Source organism: Scyliorhinus canicula, chromosome 12, assembly GCF_902713615.1.
Source record: "Scyliorhinus canicula chromosome 12, sScyCan1.1, whole genome shotgun sequence".
NCBI classification, from domain to species: domain Eukaryota; kingdom Metazoa; phylum Chordata; class Chondrichthyes; order Carcharhiniformes; family Scyliorhinidae; genus Scyliorhinus; species Scyliorhinus canicula.
In genome coordinates, this window is record NC_052157.1 from 147530952 (window position 1) to 147551129 (window position 20178).

The 20178-nt window shown below is 47.8% G+C and overlaps 1 protein-coding gene across 6 annotated transcripts in view; it reads right to left on the bottom strand.

The window, feature by feature from the left end:
* The window catches only part of rap1gap2a (RAP1 GTPase activating protein 2a), a 499188-nt gene that overhangs the window by 413396 nt on the left and 65614 nt on the right, over positions 1-20178 (bottom strand). The window contains exon 1 of one of the 6 annotated variants that reach the window (XM_038814445.1): positions 13870-13973. The exons of the other annotated variants lie outside the window; for them this stretch is intronic. The gene's annotated coding sequence lies outside the window, so the exon portion shown is untranslated. Of the gene's footprint in view, positions 1-13869; positions 13974-20178 lie in introns of those variants that run through there. 6 annotated transcript variants of the gene reach the window in all.

Here is a 20178-nt window from a genome sequence, read left to right on the forward strand (position 1 = left end):
AGGACTGTGTGAAGAACTGATGTAGCCATCTCAGATGGCCACCTGCAAAGGACCATGGGAATTATGGTCAACCCAGAACTCAGACAGACTCAGGGCTTGTGTGTGTATTTGCAACTCAAATAGCTAGACGCGATTGAAACCCCCGCTCGTTTGCATTCTAATGGCCCATTTCCCCAGAACAACAGGACTGTACTCAGGTAGCCGATACAGATACAGACTAACCGGCGCCACTCCCTTTACTCAGGGAGCCCAAACAGCCAAGGTGAATGACCGTTCAGGACACACCCAGCCATCAAGTCACCTGCCCCTTTATTGGCCAAAATCGAAGGCAGTGATCGAAGCCTGTTGAATTATTGGGTCCAAGTTAAGGACCACCCCAAAGAGTGCAAAATCTCAGATGGATAAAAAGAGACACAGCCATGTGCTCGGTCTCTCCTGGATCCGGCCTATGCCAACCCAAGTGCAGCATAACGACCAGACAGACAAGTTCAAGACCAATGATCGCTACCAGATGGATGAGCCCAGCAGAAACTAAGCCACTTCTTCCACCCAGCCACGCAAGATCCGGACAAAGGCCTTGTCCATCTGCATAGAGCCGGTTGCCCTGAAGTTAAGTATAGGTTATTGTAGTTGTTAGGTGTAGTTTATCTTGTAGTGTTTTGTGTTGCATGTCGAAGAAATCCTTGTGTGTAAATAAACTATCTTTGAACTTGAACTGACTAACTGGTTGTGTGGTCCTTTGATCGATATCCGGTAAAGCCTTGTGGTGATATCATTTGATACCTGGCGACTCTAAAGAACATCATTATGAATTGGCAAATTACTCCGATGCCGATTGGCAACATTATTGGTGACATCTGACGGTACTCGAATTAGAAATGATTTTGTCACTCGAGAGAACCCACAAACTTTGAAATCCAATTGCGTGAAAGAGAAAGAACCACAAGTGCAAGCCCATATTGACCAAATCACCGAATTTCAGAAGTGTGTACTAACCTGCATGCGTGCTAACAGGGATATAAGGTAAACTCGTTAGATTGTGTCAAAACTACTGAGGGAATTGTGAACCAGAAAATAGCTTGGACATACCCACAGTTCAAATCGCTACCTTTCCCCCTGTTCCAAATTAAAGGTAAGGAAAGAGAAATCAAAGTAGTACAAGATAAATTAACGATAGGAAACAGAAATTAACGGTAGGAAACAGAGATTAAAAGTAGAGCAAGAGAGATTAGAAGCAATGGCCACAAAAGCGATGGAACGTTTAATGAACCCACGGGAACCCGAGGTCGCAGCAACCAACAGAGCAGAGCAGTGCCCCAAATGTGAAGAAGAGTTGAGGAAGTATTTAAAGGGGAAAGGATGGCCCCTTTGGTTCGATTTTTGTTCAAATGAAGAGTCAGGGCCAGGAAGCATAGCACAAAATTGGTGGGACAACGTAACAGAGGTGCATATGAAAAATGCAGTGAAAGTTCAAAAGCCGATGGCAATTGTGTCCTGTTTGGCACAGTTGCGAGGCACAGGGGAGGTCGTGAGGACGCTCCACAGGCAACTAGTTGAGAAAGAAGAGAAGAATGAGGGAAACAATGGTGAAAGCGAAAAGATTATTGAGCAACTCCGGGATCAGTTGGCAGCTAAAGGTAAAGAGATGGCTGATGTCAAACGGGCACACCGATCTTGTTTAGTTCACCTCAGATGAATTTTAGCTTTCAGATCCAGTACGATAAAGCCTACCACGATACACAGCATGCAGTCTTGGTACGAGAAGAGACAGAACAGCAAGTAGCACAGTTAACGAATGAATGCGCGGATTTAAAGGCAGCTTTACGAGCGCTCCATAACTCCACTACAGAACAAAGACAGAGCACAGTAGACCACGCAAAATATTGACAACAATTAGAGAAGTTGCAGTCACTGCTTTCAGTGCAAAATGGATTTAGGTATACTTTTGGACAAAATTTAGTTGAGGAAGATGCCCCCAATTGGCAAGACTAAATGAAACCGCCCAGAGATATGTTGAGAGATGCCTGCGCTAAAGTTGATCCATTCGAACCTATCGCAGACCCGCATAATTCTTTGAGAGAGTATGCCAGCAAAAAGTTATGTACAGTCCAGACGAAAGGGAGGAAGTTAAACTTATAGTAATGAGCCTTGACCAGTCCGTCAGCTCAGCTTTGCCAGAACCCCAGAATGTAGGAGGAGGAACCCTACAGGAGGTGAAAACGGTCATTTTAGATGCGATGGGGTACAACAAGGGAGACCCCGTAGAAGGTTTGAACCGTTGTAGGCAAAAGAAGGGAGAGCATCCAACCACATTTGCAGGTCGCCTTTGGATCCATTTTACAGCAGTATTTCGGGATTTGAACCGCGCACACTTAAATAACGACGACACAACTAAATGGGCCCGCACTGAATCTCCCACGCCACAGAAGCAGGTCAAAAGGCTTGTGTGAATTACGACCCCGCAGACTCCACACACAATGAAGTTTGGGTTTTAAAGCAACTCTCCAGAGTTTGGGAACAATCCTTACACAGGAAGGCAGATCAGGAACATAGAACAGTACAGAACAGGCCCTTCGGCCCTCAATGTTGTGCTGAGCCTTGATCACCCTACTCAAACCCACGTATCCACCCTATACCCGTAACCCAACAACCCCCCCCCTTAACCTTACTTTTATTAGGACACTACGGGCAATTTAGCATGGCCAATCCACCTAACCCGCACATCTTTGGACTGTGGGAGGAAACCGGAGGAAACCCACGCACACAGGGGGAGGACGTGCAGACTCCACACAGACAGTGACCCAGCCGGGAATCGAACCTGGGACCCTGGAGCTGTGAAGCATTTATGCTAACCACCATGCTACCCTGCTGCCCCTAACATGTTGAAGCAAATATGCAGCCAGTTAGAACTAACCAGGACCCATCATGGATAAATGAGGGTAGACATGAGGGACAGCACCCCAGAGCACAGGCACCACGAGGTTGCTATAATTGTGGACACATGGGACATTACACCCACGAATGCCGACAAATTCCCCCCACCTAGGAACAATGTTAGGCCCATACATAGTGTTAGTGCCCCTTCAGATAATTCAGCAATCAACACCACAGATTGATGGTGTTTGGACTCCCCAACTTGGGTCTGCGACACACTCTGGGACAAATCAGGCAGACCAGTCGTCACAGGCACAGTCCGGGGATATCCAGTAGAATTTATTTGGGACACAGGAGGGTCCCGCACCACTTTAAACTCCTCCACAATGTTGCAGCGTGACCAATGGCCCACCACAGACACCATCACCCTTGGTAGATTTACCGGATACGTACAGCAGGGATACATCACAGCCCCCGTAGATATTTAGATAGAAACCATAAGCACCAGACACCCCGTTGTTGTAGTCAACTTGCCCCAAACAGCCAAGCACATTCTAGGAATCGATTTTATGAGCTCCCACAACCTTTTCTTTGATCCCGTGAATAGATGCGTATGGAAAATGGCCAAAACAGCGAAAGCCCCTGCTACACTCACAGTAAGGGTTTATGAATGTAGGATTTTCTCAGTAGGAGACTATTGGTTTGATCCGCAAACTATTAGTACAGACCAGACAATTAGAGAGGTCCTCAGAAAACATAAAGCTCCCTTCGCCCAACACAAACATGATTGTGGGAAGATCCCAGGAATGGTCACAATTTCAGGTCCCGATCCAAAGCCACAGAAGCAATACGGTTTCCCACAGCAAGCCGAGGGTGAGATTTCAAAAGTCATCAATAGCTTATTAGATTAAGGAGTAATTCGGCCAGTAGCCTCAACAAATATGCCCCAATTTGGCCCGTGAAAAATCCCAACGGTTCTTGGCGACTGACAACCGACTAGATAGAGAAATACCGCACAGAACAGGCCTTTAGCAGTCCCCACTGTTGCCATGAGTCCCGTGACCATGCTCAGCAAGGAGTACAGGCAAAGTACTTCACAGTGCTGGACATCAGCAATGGCTTTTGGTCCAACCCGTTAGACAAGGCCTGTCAATATAAGTTCACGTTCACATTTCAAGGGCAGCAGTATACGTGAATATGCCTCTCGCAAGGATTCCACAACTCCCCCTCCATTTCCACCGATAATTGGCCAACGGACTTTCCAAATTCTCCTGCCCATATTTCTAGCAGACAATCTTCAGTTTGCAGGGCCCCACATAAGTGCCAGGTCATAGCAGCCCAACACCACACAGACCCTATTCTGATTCTGAAGTCACTGCACACACGAGCAGGCAGTAAAACGCAGAATCCACACACCATAGACAATGCTTTATGTAGACGGTTCCTCCATGATAGAAAATGCCTTATACAGTATGTGGATGACTTGCTCCTACAGACGGACACAAAGGAAGAGCATGTAAGGCTTCTTTCGGAATTACTAGGTCTTTTGCAATCCATTGGATACAAGGACAACCCAAAAAAAACCCAGATCAAAAGAAAAGGTCCTTTATTTAGGCAACATTATCACCCAGGGAAGAGAGAGATCGAACAGAAGCGAATTGAGTCAATAATTAAATTGCCCCTGCCCCACAATATCACTGCACTCCAGCTATTCTTAGGATTAGTTGGATATTGTAGGAACCATATAGATGGTTTTGCCACAAAAGCAGCCCCACTCTCAGAGCTCCTTAAAAAGAGCGCCCCATGGGAATGGCTTCCTCAGCATACCGACGCCATCGATGAATTAAAATGTGCCCTAGGCACAGCCCCCGCTTTGCAAGTTCCAGACCCACACTCCCCCGATGCCATTGAAGTAGCAACCACCAACCGAACCCTATCAGCAGTACTCCTACAGGAAAGACATGACCGCTTAGGACCCGTAGCCTATGCCTCACGAATTTTGGATCCCATAGAGCAAGGATTTACAGCCTGCGAACGGCACTTGCTGGCAGTCTTTTGGGCAGTACAGTATTTTGCATAAATCACAGGCCTTAACCCAGTAACGATTTTAACCTAGCACACCTCAACGCAGCTGTTACTAGACGGTAGATTAAAGGATGATTCAGTCAGCCAGATCAGAGCAGCTCGCTGGACACTGTTGTTACAAGAAGGGACATTACAGTCAAACGTACAAAGACCCAATATTTCTAGCAGACAATCTTCAGTATGCAGCGACCCTACATGAGTGCCAGCTCATAGCAGCCCGACACCACACAGGACCCTTTATTCTGAAGTCACTGCACACACGAGCAGGCAGTAAAATGCAGAATCCATACACCATAGACAACGCTTTAAAGATTTATGTAGACGGTTCCTCCACGATAGGAAATGGAAAGAGAATAACTGGTTGTGGAATTTATGTAGAAGACGCACAGGGACACGCATTAGAAGAAATATCTTTAAAATTGCCCGGCCACCTAGGATCACAAGCAGCAGAACTAGCAGCCATAGCATATGTAGTGCAGCACCCCGATTCCTTTCCAACCCCCGCAGACATACGTTCGGAAAGTTTGTATGTGGCAATAGCTTGACAGAATTCCTGCCCCTGTGGGAATCTCGAGGATTCGTATCCGCTGATGGTAAACCCCTACCCTCAGCCCCATTGTTGAAACACATTCTTAGGACAGCAAAAGACCGCACGTAAGGTATTATTAAAGTGAGAGGCCATCATCGTTCCTCCCCCACCCGGTAATGTAAAGGCTGACGCCTTCGCTAAGTCAGGATCACGCCACGGTCACTTTTGGCAACCCCCGGAAGTGAACTGATACACGCAGTCCAGGTTTCTCAGACCAATATTGAGGATCTATCCCAGGCCCGAAAGGCAGACAAAACTATCAAACAAGTTTTAGACGGTAACTTCCCAGCCCCCTACGACAAATGCAAGGTCTCACTGACGGTACAGGACGGTATCATTTTGAAAAAACATTGCTTGGTCACCTCCTCAAAGAAGTCAATAAGACTTGTAAGGCAAGACCCACCCCTCACAAATCCGTGCTGACTATCCCTAATCAAGCAATGCCTTTCCAGATGCTGAGAATTGTTTAATCTGTGCACAGAACAATCCTGAAAGGTACTCCAAGGAGGAACAATTGAGACACACCCGACCTGTTAATGGCCCTTGGACAAATTTGCAACTCGACTACATTGGCCTCCTCCCCCCTTGAAGAAATGGTTTCAAATACGTATTAGTGGTAATCGACACCTTTACAAAATGGGTAGAAGCATTTCCCTCACAAACACAGCAAAGGCCAAGGCTAAGATTTTGACCCAACAGATATTTACACGCTGGGGACTCCCACGCAGCATTGAATCAGACCAAGATTCCCATTTCACCGGCAGTCATGCAAAATGTCCTAACGATTTTTGGAATCAAACAAAAATTTCACATCGCGTATCACCCCCAATCCAGCGCAATTATTGAGAGAATGAATTGCACTTTAAAAGCGACCATTAGAAAGGTGGTGCAACAGAATAATATCACATGGGACACAGTTCTCCCATTTGCCCTTATGTTTATTCGGAACACCGTTTCCAGTTCCACAGGTTTCACCCCCCACCAAACACTCTCATGACCGGATGGCCCATGAAGGGATTTGAATATTTATTAGGTCTCGATTTGGCAAGCCCCACAGTCACCGCCCTCACCCATGAAAAAGCAGTCCAACAAGGCACAGACAATATTAAAGTAGCAAAGCTCGCTGCAGCTGTCCAACTAGACGCTAGAAGGAAGCAGCGTAAAGCTTGCTTTGACAAAACCGTCCACCCCGTAGAGTACACAGTTGGTCAGCAAGTAATGGTTTCCCTTTACAATCCCAGTCCTTTCCTCTCCCCCAAATTTGCAGGACCCTACTCCATTTCAGACAAAGTAAGCCCCTCTGTGTACAAGATAACGTACCCCAGTGGTAAAACTGGTTGGTTCCACATCAACCAGCTCAAAGTCTATGGAACCCAATGTAGCCGCTCCCACCACATCTCCCTAGCTATAGCAGACGATTCCGCCCGCCCATCGACAACCTAGTCCAACCCTCCCCCAGCCCTGACAGCACGTCAACACCCACAGACCCGACCTTGTCTTCGTCCACAGGTACGACCTTCCACCTTGAGCTTGACTCCGACAACAGCGCCAGCCTCCCTGAATTGACCACAATCACTGACCACTGGTACAACCTTCCCGGCCCCAGTCACCCCAGCCCCAGTACCACGACCAAGACATGTTTGGCCCCCTATACCCCTTTCTACAGCCACAGCCAGAGCAACCGCCACCGCCCGACAACAGTAACGTGCCCTCCACTGCCACCGCCCCTACGCCTCATGACAAATGAACCCCTTTTTGACACCGCGACATGATGATTCGGATTCCACAACGGCCCACGCGGCCATGGCACAAAAACAGCAGACATGAGTCTGTCAACCGGGAGATGGTGATGATTCAGATTCTTACTCTGGTTATGGTAATCCTTTTACAACGCCTTTTGATACAGAACCCTGAGGTGTCCAGATGATGAGAAAAATACGCCGCATAGGAATTACGGTGTCCTACTTTCTGATGGAGCCTGCCCGCCTTTTTATTTTCCTTCTTTCTTTCTTCTTGTTAAATGGTTTTAATTAATGTCGGCCTGACACCCAATTTCTTGATACAGTCAAAGTTACTCTTCTGACGCCATTTACTAACCAATGGCCGTTAAAGGAACAATTGTTGGATCTCACATATTACAAATTCTTTCCGCTCATTTAGGTCACCCAGGTAGGGAATAACGGCACTAATCTCCGCCCTGCCTAAGGACAGTTAAGCTCGGGTAGTGGAGCAACGGCACTGATCACCGCCCTACCCGGGGATTCCACCCATTCTTGCCCTGCTGCGGGCCACACGCATCTCATGTTCCCGTCACTTAGTATGCTGGAATGGTTCTTTACACTTTTCACTGTCTTTGACACGTCTTAGTTTTCCCTTCTCTGCTCTTTATTGTGGTTTAAAGAATGCCCTTTGCCACAGTCTGTACACTCATCCCTTTACCTTCCGCAACCCTCTGGTCGTTCCCCACCTACTATTTACACGTTTGACACACTTGGTTGCCACATATATGCTGCTACACGCGAACTACCTCTGGACCCTGAGACGACGAAACTCTATAAAACTGGCCGCCCTAAAATTCGGCTAGTTAAGATGAGCCTCAGCCATCCTTGGTTGCAGTAAAGGAAAGACTGGAGAGAGAAATTGTCCGCCCACTCCCTGCATCGACCACCAGCTGCGAGAATCTCTGCACTTACAAATTAATTTTTTTTTTGGCAATGTCTTGTCTCTCAAAATGTTATTTCAAAAAGAAAAATGAGGGAGTCACACACGGTGACGATTCTAATGGGTACTTGAAGTTAAGGAGAGAACGACAAATAAACGAGATATTAACCGAAGATAATAACAGATATTATGCTTGCACTCCCGGGAATATACGGAAAACGGAAGACAGAAGACAAGAGAGGACTGATGACCTACATTGTGATGATCGCTGTATTCCTACAACTGCGCGCGTTACAAGCCTCTGTACCTACCAGCCCCGAACACCACCACGCAACATGACACCCCCAGCCCGGACAACACACCACACGTAGAGATAGACACTGAAACCCCCGCTTGGTGTGAAAACATTGCCAAATGGTACCCCCCTTTCATACACAGTAGAGGCCCTTCTGGTAATTGCAATAATCTGCTGTATCATCCAGGCACATAGACTCTGCAAATGGCGAAAAAGAGCCTCCCGCTCCCCGATATATACACTCCCAGCCCCCTTCTTTGGAATTCACCCAACTCAACAAACACTGTATTCGCTGATAACAATAAAGACCGTTTCCCTCTGAGACTTTGATAGATTAAGTAGGAATGTGATTCTGCTGTTTTGAAATCTTGTACTGTACATAAATTCTTTTTGATATTTGCCAGCAGCATGAGAGTAGCTTAGATAGCGTTAGTTAGATATTCAATTGTGCGGAACAGTGAAATGTTTTATAGTGACCCGATAGAAATTATGAATGTATGATGTGTTAGTAAAGATGTTAGGTAAATGCTCCAAAAACATAGGACAGAGTGTAGAACCTGTGCTTGACCAAGGGTAACCGGCACACCAGGGATGGATAAGGGATCAAACTGTGTGATCCACCACGCTTCGCATTCAGGATTAAGAGGACGGGATGTAGCCATCTCAATGGCCACCTGCAAAGGACCATGGGAATTATCACCAACCCAGGACTCAGCTTGTGCGTGTATTTGCAACCCAGACAGCTAGACACGATCGAAACCCCCGCTCGTTTGCATTCTAATGGCCCATTTCCCCAGAACAACAGGACTGTACTCAGGTAGCCGATACAGATACAGTCTAATCGGCGCCACTCCCTTTACTCAGGAAGCCCAAACAGCCAAGGTCAATGACCGCTAAGGACACACCCAGGCATGAAGGCACCCGCCCCTTTATTGGCCAAAATCAAAGGCAGTGATCGAAGCCTGTCAAATTATTGGGTCCAAGTTAAGGACCGCCCCAAAGAACGCGAAATCCCAGCGGGATAAGAAAAGATATAGCCATGTGCTCGGTTTCTCTTGGATCCGGCCTATGCCAACCCAAGTGCAGCATAACGACCAGACAGACAAGTTCAAGACCAACGATCGCTACCAGACGGATGAGCCCAGCAGAAACAGAGCCACTTCTTCCACCCAGCCACGCAAGATCCGGACAAAGGCCTTGTCCATCTGCATAGAGCCGGTTGCCCTGAAGTTAAGTAAAGGTTATTGTAGTTGTTAGGTGTAGTTTAACTTGTAGTGTTTTGTGTTGCACGTCGAAGTAATCCTTGTGTGTAAATAAACCATCTTTGAACTTGAACTGACTAATTGGTTGTGTGGTCCTTTGATCGATATCCGGTAAAGCCATGTGGTGGTATCATTTGATACCTGGCGACTCTGAAGCGCATCATTATTAATTGGCAAATTACGCCGATGCCGATTGACAACACTGAAGATGGGTCATTTTGTAATAAGGAAGAGATGGTCAGAGACACAAACAGGCCAGGATATCATAACTGAATTAGCAGGAGAGAGCTTCACAGGAGATTCCCGGGAGGGACAAAGCAGTGTTGGTGTGAGCTGTATGCAGAGCTCCAGAGCTTCTGGTGAACACCCAACAAAGAAAAAAATAAGTCGGGTACAAAGCAGTCTAAAAATGATTTACTGATGTGAGGCTTTCTTAATTGTGCCAAAAAAAAATCAGGATGCAAAGCCCATGCATGTTATACTCAGGGAGGTACCGGTAAATGGTTAGGGGCAACACGGTGGTTAGCACAATTGCTTCACAGCTCCAGGCTCCCAGGTTCGATTCCCCACTGGGTCACTCCCTGCGCGGAGTCTGCACGCTCTTCCTGTGTGTGCGTGGGTTTCCTCCGGGTGCTCCGGTTTCCTCCCATAGTCCAAAGATGTGCAGGTTAGGTGGATTGACCATGCTAAATTGCCCTTAATGTCCAAAAAGGTTAGGTTAGGGTTACTGGGTTATGGGGATAGTTGGAAGTGTGGACTTAAATGGGGTGCTTTTTCCAAGGGGCGGTGCAGACTCGATGGGCCAAATGGCCTCCTTCTGCACTGTAAGTTCTATGTACATAGGTCTATGAAAGTTTAAAACCCTATAAAACCCTCAAAACTTCAAAGGCATGAATCGTTCAAGGGCAAACCTCTAGATTTTTTTTCAAAGGATGCAGTGAGAATTTAAATCGTCAGCTGAAGTCCTCAGCAGCAATGTATCATTGAATGAGAAAGCAAGTGATATTGTGAGGATAAAGCAGGCTCACCTGTTGCATTAAAGGTAAGAAATAAAGGTCGGCCCTCGTGGGTCGCGAAGATTGGCTGGCCTGGGCTGCAAAGGTCAACCGTCATTGATCGTGAAGGTCAGCTGGCGAGAGTCAGTTGGCAAAAGTAGGTCCCAGGAAAAAAAAGTTTGAAAAACACTGATCTAGATCAATATTTAATTTAAAATTGAGACATAGATTTTTGGTGACCACGTTATTAAGGGATATGCAACACACACAAGTGAGGTAGACCAGAGATCAGCCATGATCTCTTTGAATGGCTAGACTGGTCCAAAGGATTGAATGGCCTACCCCTGATCCCATGCACTGAAGTCTCTCTGCTCATCTGATAACAGGACTTCACTTCACACCCATTCAAAAGTAAAACGTTGTCCCTTTTCCCCCTTCTGAATGGTTGTCAACTGTTGCTGCTTTTTCTGCCACTCAGCTAGTGGGCAGACTGCAGGCTTTCAATAACACCGCTGCCATCCAGTTCGTAGGAGCTACCCAGGGGCCACTGTGGTGGTGTGACCCATCTGATTTACACCCCCCCATTCTCTCTGTGTCTTTACTGGGAGAGATTGTGGCCTCTACAGAAAGTACCCTTTCCACTTCACATGTCTCAGGGGCAGGAACGGAATCAGAGTGTGACTGTCCGCAAATTAAATTTCATTTAAAATGCTCGCAGTTCCATTGACTCAAAGCTTGCCCGGTATATTCAATTGCATAGGCTTACCTTCCTGTCTTTGGGTAAACCGACAGACTGAATTCTATCAGGGGACCTGGGAGATGTGTACTTTTGGATCTTTTGACTGCCGTCCTATTTAACATTAAGTATCACCGCGGCTGCTTTTCCTTACTCAAAGCCAAAAAAACACACTCGCATTAATTGTTCAGGGTTTTGTTTTTCAACCACTTTAAAAATGGGAACCTGGAAAATGATCTCTCTGTTTCAGTTCGCTCAATGCTATCCCCTTTGAGGATTAACTCATTGTGGGGCAGCACGGTGGTGCAATGGGTTAGCACTGCAGCCTCGCGGCGCCGAGGTCCCAGGTTCGATACCCGGCTCTGGGTCACTGCCCGTGTGGAGTTTGCACATTCTTCCCGTGTTTTTAAAAAATTGAGCTGATTGCTTTACCATAGAAATCCAACATGAACGTAATTACGGACAGGCACATTATGGGCAGCATGGTAGCATAGTGGTTAGCACAGTTGCTTCACAGCTCCAGGTTCCCAGGTTCGATTCCCGCCTTGGGTCACTGTCCGTGCGGAAACTGCACGTTCTCCCAGTGACTGTGTGGGTTTCCTCCGGGTGCTCCGGTTTCCTCCCACAATCCAAAGATGTGCAGGTTAGGTGGATTGGCCATGCTAAATTGCCCTTAGAGTCCAAAAAAGGTTAGGTGTGGTTACGGAGATAGGTTGGAGGTGTGGGCTTAGGTAGGGCTTCCCGTACCAGCCTCCCTGGTCAGGCGCCGGAATGTGGCGACTAGGGGCTTTTCACAGTAACTTCATTGAAGCCTACTCGTGACAATAAGCGATTTTCATTTTCATTTCATTTCATTTTCAGGATGCTCTTTCCAAGGGCCGGTGCAGACTCGATGGGCCGAATGGCCTCCTTCTGCACTGTAAATTCTATGATTTAAAGCTAATCATTCTTATATATGGGTAACTTTAAGGCAGATACAATTATGGATAGGGAAAAATTAATGTGGACATGCCACAGGTCCATCTAAGTTGAATGCAGCAAATTCAGCCATTCGTAAGGTACGGAGATAAATTAAAAATAGGTACAATATTTGCAGGAGATATGAGATATCACGCAAGATAAACAGGTAAATTTAAGCTGTACAAAACATGCTCGAGTAAATTAAAGGTGAACCGAAAATGTCAGGTAAAATATATGCACTAAACTTAAGGTGTGAATTATATGTGTGGAAACTTAATGTGGATTCAACACCTTCAAGTAAATTTTAAATAGGTGCGACATCTAAACAGGTACATTTTAAGAGGAAGCACAGGCACATTGAAGATAAATGCAGCACAAACAGATTTAAGACATGATAAAATAGATACCAGTACAGATAAATTGCGACGCAATGTTTTGAGGAAATATCACAACAGAAAATCAATTGCAGGTTTTCTTCTCTCTGAACGAGCAGCAAGAGCACCGTTCTCATTTAGCAACGAAGCGTGGCTACACTGCCCAAAGCACATACTCAGCTGTGGTCGACATGGAGAAAAGACCCCCCCGGGCGCTCTAAACCTCACACTAGGTAAGGATTCCATACCATCAATAGAAAACCTCAATTGCAGCCACTGATCCGCAGGCTGCAGTTTCACCCGAGAATGCTCATGATTCACTTGGTCCTGGATGTCAACTCCACTCTTTGATCGCACAGGAGCTGTGTGTAACCTTTTCCAGGTTTGAAACCAAATTTTACTCCAGTACCATGTCGCAATTGAAGGACCATTTGTGTGTTTCTCGCCAGAAAAGTTCTTCTCTCAACATTGCCAAGTTTAAAGTGGGGATAAAAAAATCAGTCAATTTATCGCGTTGTCTGATCCTTCACCCCCCCCCCCCCCTTTTAATTTACTCGAACATGTTTTGTACAGCTTAAAAAAGGCACTCCCATCCTAAACCTGGAATTCGTTCATTTTTTTCCAAAATGTTGTGCTGTCCATTCCCCAGGAGCTTCTAGAAATAATCAAAATCTCCTGCATGCCATTACATGAAAGGCTTGTTTTTTTTCCTCCAAATCATCTGAATCAAAGCCTCACCAGTATGAATTTGGCTACCTGACCAGGATTTCAACTCACTTCATATTCCCATCTTTATCCATTCCTTTTCATACTTGCATCTCGCACAGTCCCTTTACATCAATTTCAAACACACATTTTATCCCTGCCTTCTATCTTAACTGCTTCAATCACTCTCACCCTCTGATTTTTCTCTGTGGCTTCCAGATATCTTGTTACATATCTCAAAGGCACATAACGACTCAGCATCTAGGACACCGCACGCAAGAAAAAGAATGTCATTATTTTTTTTTCCAAAGGCGGAAATATTTACTAGCTTACCTTCTGCTTTCGACCAAACACTTCAGATGGCGAAGAAGGCAGCTGCACAGAATGATGTCAGCACTTTGCTGATGCAGTTTCACAGGCACCGAGCTTTCATGAGGTGGAGCTGCAGACGGTGAGGATTGTGACGCTTGCCTTGACTGCTTTAACCAGCAATTCCTCCTCTCAGCTGCTTTTGAAAGCTGCGCTCTCTCCTGGCACGGGACCGCGGAGGGGTCAACGCGCACTACCAATGAGAAGACTTTCAGGGCTTCAGGGTAGCACAGTGGTTAGCACAGTAGCCTCACAGCTCCAGGGTCCCAGGTTCGATTCCCGGCTCAGGCCACTGTCTGTGCGGAGTCTGCACATTCTCTCCACCGCCCCCCCGCGTCTGCGTGGGTTTCCTCCGGGTGCTCCGGTTTCCTCCCACAGCCCAAAGATGTGCAGGTTAGGTGGATTGGCCGTGCTAAATTGTCCCTCAGTGTCCAAAGTGGCCGAGTGGGGTTACTGGGTTATGGGGATAGGGTGGAGGCGTGGGGCATGGGCTTGGGCCGGGCGCTCTTTCCAATGGACAGTGCAGACTCGATGGGCTGAATGGCCTCCTTCTGCACTGTAAATTCTATGATTCTACGATTGTCATGATTTCCAATCCCTGAATTTTCGCTTCATTATTTTAAAAAATGACAAATCCTTCCTCGTTGACAATCCCTTACCTCGGCTGAGAATATTTGGGGTGAAAGTTTCCGCTCTGGGGTTAAGACCCGTGATGGTGAGGTTGGGAGGGACGCCTGGTACAGAGGGTGGAGGGTACACCCGCTGTGTCATGCGATGTCCAACTAATTAATTATGCAACCGTGGATTCCACGTCAAATCTCATGGCTCGTCGGGTGGGAAGTCGGCCATCCGACTGACATGTTGACATGTCTGGGCGCCCCCAGTTCACTTGCCCCCAACCCAGCAGAGTTGCCCTTGCCTGCCACCTCCCCCCAACCCCCCATGGCGACTTGCCCTTCTGGGCCCATTACCCCCCCCCCCCCCCCCCCCCCCCCACGGCCCATCGCCCACCCCCACAAACTTGGACTTCGCTTCCCAAACATTGCGGGCGGGATTCTCTCAGCCCGGGGCCAGCGTGGTTGGCGCAGCGCTGGTCGGGGGCCACTCTCCGCGGACCCCCCCCGCCGATTCTCGGCCCAGGATGGGCTGACCGGCCGTCGTGAAAACGGCAAGTCCCGCCGGCGCCGGCCACATTTGCTCTCAGCCGGGGGGAACTCGGCATGGAAGAGGCGGGGGGCGGCCTGTGGGGGAAGGGGAGGGGGGCCCGACATCGGGGGGGGGGGGTGGGGCACTGATCGGCAGCCCGGTCTCTCTGGCTGGGGGCCTCGTTTCTTCCGCGTTGGCCGCTGTAGTCCTCCGCCATTTTGGGTCGGTGCCGGCACGTTGAAGGAAGCCACTGCGCATGCGTAGATCCCGTGGCACCCAGTTGGTGCCGGGATCAGCAACTGGAGCGGCGTGAACCGCTCCAGTGCCGTGCTGGCCCCTTGTAGGGGGATCAGTAGGGGCCAGATTTACTGATCCTGAGGCCGTGTTGACGCCGTCGGGAAACGCAACGTTCCACTCCTGGTGAGGACAAAGATCCCAGGGGTCAAGGCTTATTAGAAACACAGGCCGGAATTTTCCAGCCATTCGTGCTGTCGGTGGGATTTTCCGGTCTAGCCAACAGCGAGTGCCCACTTAGTGTTTCCCAGTGGCGGGAGATTGCAAACAATGGGAACCCCGTTGACAGCAGTGGGGTTAGACGATCCCGCTGCTGTCCAAGGCACGGCCGGCCAGAAACACGTCGTCGAGGGGACAGTAAATCTGTCCCTCAGCAACAGAGCAGGCCACTTAACCCTTCAGCCCTCTTCAGCCATTCAATGAGATCCTGGCTCATCCACAACCTAACTCCATATTGACCTATGACCACATTATCAGTCTGCCAGATTTTTACCCACTCACTCAACCTAATTATATCCATCTGCAAACTCTGTACGTCTTCTTCACAACATGTTTTTACCTATCCCTATCTAACCGAATGGGAACAGAGTATCATAACAAGTGTGTTTAGCTGGGTGTTTCCTGGCACTCGCAGTGCAGAGAAACACCCACGTTATCTGTTGGGACTCTGGTTCGGGACCTGAGAGGGGAACGCCCCGACGAGGTCTCACATAGTCCTGTTTCCTGCTCCAGCCTCCCTTCTCGGCGCCAACTGGGCGCTGTGCCAACCGGTGCATGCGCGGGGGCTTCCTCAACGCGCCGGCCCCGACGCAACATGGCGTGGGGGTTCAGGGGCCGAGCCGCGTAACAAAATAGGGCCAGGGCTGGAGAGGCTGGTCTGCCGATCGGTGGGCCCCAACCATGGGCCAGACCCCAACGTAGGCCCCCACCCCCTCCACAGGTCGCACCCCCGACTGTTCGCGCAGAGTTCCCGCTGGCTGTGGATGGCGGCGGTGAGATTCTGGGGTTTCCGCGCGGCCGCTCGGCCCATCAAGGCCGGAGTATCGGCGGCCCGGCCGCGGACAGTGGCCCGTGACCAGCGCCACGCCAAATGCACCGGCGCAAATGGCGCCGATTCCCTGCTCCTCGGAGAATCGCATGCCAGCGTCAGGGCATGCCGGCCCGGCTCGGAGAATCCTGCCCAGAACCTGGAGTTTAGTGTTTTATCTATCTTTGTAACAGCTAGGCTTCATTCTTTGTGCATTCTCCATTTATTGTCTCTCTGTCCCTTTCTGCCATTCTCCAACCTTCAGTCCCCATTTTCTATTGTACTATTTTCCTCTCTTTCCTCATCTCTACTCTTGGATATACCGCATCTTTCCACATTTGATCCCTTACCTCCATTCTTTAGTTTAAAGCCTTCACCACTTCCCTAGTTATGCGGCTCACAAGAACACTGGTCCCAACACAGTTTGGGTGTAGACCGTCCCAACAGTACGGCGCCCCATTTCCTCAGTCTTTGTACCAGTGCCCCACACCCCAGAACCCACATCTCCCATCCCCGTCTTTGAGCCACCGATTCACCTCTCTAATTTTATGAGCCCGATGCCAATTTGCACGTGGCTCAGGTAATAATCCAGAGGTTAAAACCTTTTGAGGTTCAAATGGCTCTATGGAGCAGCTCTGTGAATGTGCATTCTTTCAAAAGTATGATAATGTCGTTTTGGAGGTCAGGTGAGAACTCCATGGGCAAGGCCAACCCATTTACACTGACTGAGCAAGTGAAGAGAGCACTCAGCAGAGTACCTATCTCCGGCATGCCGTCTTAAATCAATGTTAAACTGCACTGTAACATTTATGCACTTCGAGCTGATCCTTTGTCCCATAAAACATGCCAATAGACAATCTTGATTCTTGACGATCAAACATTCTGAATAAAACAACTTGCAACATTCATTAAAAAGTCAATTTGCCCTACCTCCCAATGTTGACTGACCTTTTAAAAAATTCCAGGACTGCATTCGCAACCATACATTCGCGAAAAGCAAACCTTTCCCCCTTGGGCCATCCAGGGAGCACATTTTGTGGAAATCTGTCCATTAGTTTTTGAGGTATGCGTGCACAAATTTGCATGGCAAACGATTGGGAGCACAAATGAGGCGCGTTTCAGCTCCAGCTGGAGAACGTGGTCTCCCAAATGGAGAATCTTGCCGCAGACATCCAGGTTTGATGAGGGAATGGTGGCCGGTTGGGGGAAGAGGGTAGGGAGAAGAAGTCAGGTCCATCAGCAATTCTAGAATCAGTGTCTGGTGAATTTGCAAATAACCCCAACGCTGGCAGCAAGAAATGGGCATCTCTCTGGGGAGCAAAGGAACCCCAGAGCGACTTTGGGTGGAAAGTAAAAGCAGAATACTGCAGATGTTGAAAATCTGTCACAAAAACAGAAAACGGTGGATGAATTCAGCCGATCTGGCAGCATCTGTGGAGAGAGAAATGTCTTGTTATGCTCTTGGCGTAGCATAAGCTGCTTCCTTGATGCTCACTCTGACAAAGGAAGGTTCAGACGTGGTAACTTCAACACGTTTATTAAACTATTTACAATTCTCCTACTCGGATTTGCCTCTACTGTTAATCCTTCTATAGCTACTCAGACGGACGAACCAGTCTGCCACAATCCACGTGGTGGGTGTAATGTTGAATCAGCCCTGTGTCTGTACTCACTGAGTGTCTCCACTGGAAATAGGAAGATCATGTGTGCCGTGTCCTTTATATATGGGTTGGTGTAATGCCCCGCTGTGGTAGTGTCACCTCTGTGTGTATCGTGAATGCCCATCGGTCGTGTCCTATCTTACTCACCTATTGGTTGAGTGTCTGCGTGTTATGTCTCTGGTGCTCCCCCTAGTGTCGAGCTAGTCTATGTGTACTTACATTAACCCCTTGTGTATCTACAGTGATGCACATCACCACAAGAAACAGAGTTAACACGTGGAGTCTGACCAGAATTTGGCAAAGTGTCAGGCTCAGACTGAAATCGGGAGTATAGCTCTCCAGTTGCGCAGACCAGTTTTCACTTCAGATATTGAGCCCCTTAGAGAGAGAAAAAAAATAGCAGATGTGATTTACGCTGTCACTCTGGCAGGGCGGGGCCTTATAGGGCTGGCGAGAAGCTCCTCAGGGTGCCTTCTTTAAAGGACTAGTGTGGGATTAAAATCACCCCCAACGCCAGAGTCCAGGTGATTCTTCTACAGAAATCACTTCACTAGGATGGGAACTGCTGCCTACATACTACAGCAGACACTTGTCATTATATAGGAACTGAATGGAAGGAAACAGGAGTGGATCTTGCAGAAGAACAAGAGGATTGCTTTGGCCTCTGCTGCTTTCCTTTGAAGAGACAGGCGCAACTGAATCTTAGATCTGAAGGGCTCAAATCGGGGAGTCAGTGGGTTAATTGGAACGTTCCTTTTTGATGTTTCCCATTCTGAGCATGAAACAATTAGAGTGCTGAAATACCGTAGGCTGGGTAAGCATCTTATATTGATTGGTCCTGGTCGATGTACATAAACTGATGAAAACACACATGCAGTTAAAAACATGATGAGGTCAGTTGATATCTCAGAGAAAACCTGACAAGAGCAGCTGGTAATGAAAATTGCTTAATAACCAGAAGAAAAGTCCATCGTCCACATTCGGCTGGGTCCAGTTAGATAAAGCATCTTCGGCCTTTGTTGAATTAGGAGGCAGCGCATTGTCTTTTGAATATATATACTTTGTAATATACTTAGATAGTAAGGGCATTGTTGAATTGTAAAATATTAACCAATGTATTCTGCGTACTTTTAGGAAAATTAAGTTGGCGACCCTTCCTGCCCGGCAAAGCAACCCAGCGCGGACTATCACCAAAGTACAGGAATATCAACTTAATCTTTCATTCCCACCCCACCTCAAAGGCCATTACTGTCACTGGGATACCGTTCTACAGGTATAATCTTTCTTGTAAATCAGCCTTTTAAAAAATTCATTCATGGGATGTGAGTGTCTCTGGCAAGGGCAACATTTGTTCTCCATCACTAACTGACCTTGAACAGGCTTTGGGGGGTCAGGAGGTGAGTTGTTTGCTGCAGAATTCCCAGCTTCTGACCTGGTCTTGTAGCCATGGCATTTACATGACTGATTCAGTTCAGTTTCTGGTCATTGGTAACCGACAGGACGTTGATGGTGAGGGATTCAGCAAGGGTGCTGCGGCTGAATGTCAAGGGGAGATGGTCAGAGTCTCACTTGTCGGGGATGGTCATTGTCTGGCACTTGTACACCATGAACGTCACTTGCCATTTATCAGCCCAAGCCTGATGATGTCCCTCAGATGCTTCATTGCCTGAGGAGTTGTGGATGGCGCTGAACAATGTGCAATCATCAGCGAATATCCTGGCCTAGCACGAGTCTCAACAGTGAGTGCCTGGAACCTCTCCCACCACACTGCATCACAGCAGATTCTGATGCCTGATCTCACCCAACATTTACAGGGATCAGACGCTGCAGGAGAACTAAATGGCATAGCAATCCATATTGAGAATGGCGATTGATTTTATGGCACCCACTGCTGTACGCATAGCACTGGACAATTTCCACCAATTATACCACTTCTTCTGCAGTCCCAGTTGATATGAATGAACTCTTTACAGACCAGAGGTCAAGCATGAAGCTTTGTCTGGCTTCACACCACAGTGATTGATGCATATATTTACTTAGACACCGGAGATCAGTGAATGTATCAAAACATTGTTATTATTAAGATTGGCTTTATCGTCATTTGCCTGGGAGATTCATTCCTCTGTTCTTGTTGCCTATCCACTT